The sequence below is a fragment of the Juglans regia genome, chromosome 4, assembly GCF_001411555.2.
Source record: "Juglans regia cultivar Chandler chromosome 4, Walnut 2.0, whole genome shotgun sequence".
Classification (NCBI taxonomy): domain Eukaryota; kingdom Viridiplantae; phylum Streptophyta; class Magnoliopsida; order Fagales; family Juglandaceae; genus Juglans; species Juglans regia.
In genome coordinates this window covers 12,220,333-12,224,520 of record NC_049904.1, presented here as the reverse complement: position 1 = coordinate 12,224,520, position 4,188 = coordinate 12,220,333, and positions in this window count along the sequence as shown.

Here is a 4,188-nt window from a genome sequence, read left to right as displayed (position 1 = left end):
TTGGGGCACTTAGGAGAGGTGTTCTCTCCTTTGACTGCCAATGTATGAGTGTTGAGCATCATCCTAAAGGACCAAGCAGGATTTGGAATCGACCACACTGGGTGGCGATTGCTCACCGAGCCACAAGCACAGAGCATCAGCCTATGGAATCAAGCGGGATCTAGAATCGACCGCTCTGGGTGGCGAAGAGGGACTGAGGCACGTAGGAGAGTTGTTCCCTCCTTTGACTTCCAAGGTATGAGCGCAAACCATCACCCTGAAGGACCAGGTGAGATTTAGAATCGACCGCTCTAGGTGGCGATTGGTCACCGAGACATGAGCATAGAGCATCAACATATGAAATCAGGCAGGATTTGGAATCAACCTCTCTAGGTGGTGAGGAGGGACTGAGGCACTTAGGAGAGGTGTTCCCTCCTTTGACTGCCAAGGAATAAGCGCGGACCATCGCCTTAAAAGACCAAGCAGGATCTGGAATCCACTACTCTGCGTGGCGATTGGTCATTGAGGTGCGAGAGTAGAGCATCGAACTAAGCGACCTGGAGGGATTTGGTATCGACTGAGCATGGTGGCAATTGGTCCCCGAGGCGCAAGAGCGGAGCATTGAATGTAAGGACCAAGTGGGATATGGGATCGATTAGGCTTGGTGGCGATTGGTCGCCATGGTGCGAGCATGGAGTATCAGCCTAAGAGACCAAGCAAGATCTAGAGTCTACCCAACAATCCGGGCGAGATCTGGAATCAACCACTCTAGGGGCGATTGGTCGTCGGGGCACGAGTGCAAAGCTTCGGCCTAAGGAACCAAGCAAGATCTGGAATCGATCACTCTAGGTGGCAAGGAGGGACTAAGACACTTAGGAGATGTGTTCCCTTCTTTGATCACCGAGCTAGGAGCACAAAGCATCATCCTAAGGGACCAGGCATGATTTAGAATTGACTGTACTGGGTTGCAATGGGTTGCCGAGGCACCAGCGACCAGGTAGGATATGGAATTGACCATGCTGGGTTGCGATAGGCCATCGAAGCTGAAGCATGGAGCATTCGCCTAAGGAACCAGGCGGGATTTGGAATTGACCGCTCTTGGTGGTGAGGAAGGATTTTGGCACTTAGAAAAGTGTTCCCTCCTTTGACCACTGAGGTACAAGTGCTAAGCATCGTCCAAAAGGATGAAGCGAGATCTTGAATCGACCATGCTGGGTGGTGAATGCTCACCAAGGAGCGAGCGTGTAGCATTGACCCAAGATACCATACAGGATCTAGAATCGACCACTTTAGGTGGTGATAAGGGACTGGGCACTTAGGAGATTAAGTGACCAAGCGGGATTTGGAATCGATCACACTAGGTTGCGATTGGTCACCGAGGCGCAAGAGTAGAGCATAGACCTAATGGACAGGCACGATCTAGTATCAATCACGCTTGGTGGCGATTGGTCACCAAGGCGCGAGAGTGGAGCATCGTTCTATGGACCAAGTGGGATCTGGAATCGACCACTCTGGGTGGCAATTGGTCATCGAGCTACGAGCACGAAGCATCATCCTAAGCGACCAGGCAAGATCTGGAGTCGATCATGTTGGGTGGCGATGGGTAGTCGAGTAGTGAGCATGGAACATCACTCTAAGGAACTAAGCGGGATCTGGAATCGACCAGTCTGGGTGGCAAGGAGGGACTGAGGCACTTAGGAGAGAGGTGTTCCTTCCTTTGATCGCCAAGGCACGAGCATGGGAACATCGGTTTAAAGAACTAGGCAGGATCTGAAGTCAACCGCGCTGGGTGGTGTGGGGTGAGTTGGGCACTTAGGAGAGGTGTTCCCCTTTTGACCATCGAGGTTTGAGTGCGGAACATTAGCTTGAGTAGGCCATGTGACATGTTAGTAAAGCAAAAATAATGAAACTTTTCTATTGAGAAATAGGTCTAGGGGGTATACCCTCATTTCAAGCAATTTTTAGACATAATATTTCTCGAGGTGTTATGCTTTCCATGGGCATGGCAGCCCCTTGCCCCTTGCCCCTGCATCTTTGAGCTAGTACGTTCTAGGTCAGCGACAGACAGTAATCATGTGCTGCCCTTCCCACCTCGGCCCGAGCTTCCCTTCTTCCTTGGACATCACCCACCTTTCTCTCAGCATCATATCACCCTATTTGAATGATCGAGGTTTGACTCTTCTGTTGAAGTATTGCTCTGTTCTCCTTTTTTTGATTGTTATCCTTACCTCACCTTCGTCTTTCCTTTCTTCTGCCAAGTCCAAGTTTGAACGTAGGCCTTCTTCATTTGCTCTCTTTTCGAAATGGTAAACTGAAAAAGTCGGCATGCCCACCTCCATCTGGATGACCGCCTCGCTCCCATGCACTAATGTGAAAAGGGTCTGTCCAGTGAAGGTCTCAATAGTGGTATGATATGCCCACAGAACCCAGGGAGCTCTTCTGCCCATGCTCCCTTCTTGGCTGCCAACTTTTTGTTTAGGATTCCCACCAGGGTCTCATTGGTCGCCTCAACCTGCCCGCTAACTTGGGGATATCCTAGGGATGAATACCTGGCCTTTATACCCAGCTCACTGCACTAGTTCCTGTAATGGTCGGAATTGAACTATCTTATGTTGTCTGCAATGATGACCCAAGGCATGCCCTATTGGCACACCACAGTCTTTCACAGGAATTGAGTCACATTAGTGGCAGTTATTGTAGCGAAGGATTCTGCTCCACCTACTTCGTGAAATAACCCACCACCACCAAAATGAAATTTAGGCCACTTTTCCCCCACCACATTGGCCCCATGATGTCCAGCCCCCATCGTCTTAATGATGGATGTCATCTCCTCGGGTGGGCAATGCGGAATTGGCACAAGTATTTGGCACATGTGGTACTTTCTTATGAATTCCTATATGTCTTTGAGGGCTCGAGGCCAATAGTAACACAGTGCTTGTCCCACTAAGGTCCTTCCACTCGAGTAGTTTCTACAAATCCCTTCATGTATCTCTTCTATGACGTACTTGGCTTCCTCTAGGGAGATACACTTGAGGAGGGGGGAAGAGAAACCTCGCTTGTTTAACCTTCTATCCACAAGAAAAAAGTGGGTGGCTCTATTCTTCACCCTCATCACCTCTTCCTTTTGAGTTGACAACTCTATGATGGCCAAGAACTTAATTATCTTGCAACCCCATTCGGGTACGGCATCTCCCACTTCTGCTATCATAGTCCCCATGGCAAGACCTCCACCACCTTGGTGATTGTTTCCCATAATAATGTTGTGTCATCCATGCCCGATGCAACCCGAGCTAGTAGATTACACTCCAATTGTCCTTTCGGAGGATTCCTTCAATGTCAAAACTTCAAAATCAATCACGCTCCTCCCATACTTGTTGTAGATAGATCTGAAGCTCTTCGCTCTTTGCCGCATACTCCCCTTTGACCTGGTTCACCACCACTTCAGAATCCACTTTTACTCTTACGTCCGCAGCGTCCAGTGCCCCCATGATGGCAAGGCTCACCAACAAAGCCTCATACTCTGCTTCACTATTTGTGATCTTGAACTCGACTTTTATTGAGTGGTAGATTTCGTTGCCCTCGTCACAAATTATGTATACCCCTACACCTTTGCCCTTTCGGCATGACAAGTCGTTGATGTAGACATGCCACTTGCTATCCTCTGGCGAGGAGGGTACTTCATCTGGGGGTCCCGTCATCTTGAAAAAGAAGTCTACTAAGGCTTCCCCTTTTATCATGTAGTTCAAGGGATAGAGTTGATGTCAAACTCACTCAATTTGAATGATGAATTCACCAAGCGTCCGGACATATCTGGGCACTGCAGGACCTTCTTTAGTGGTGTTTCTGTTAGGACTTTGGTTAGGTGTGCTTGAAAGTAAGGCCTTAGCTGATGGGTAGCCACTACTAGTGCAAATGCCAGCAATTCCATTAGCAAGTATCATGGCTCTACCACTCTCATAGCCCGACTGGTGTAGTCAATGGGCTTTTGTACCTTGTCCTCCTCCCAAACTAATGCAGCAGAGATAGAAATAGTTGTGACAGATAGGTAGAGGTACAATGTCTCTCCATTCACAGTTTGGCTTAAAAGGGGTGGATTGGTGAGGTATTCTTTGAGTTGAGAAAATGCCTCTTGGCATTTGTTGGCCAATTGGGAAATGAATCGTTTGAGTGTCGCGATTCTTCCTACAAGCCTTTGCATCTCGTTGACAG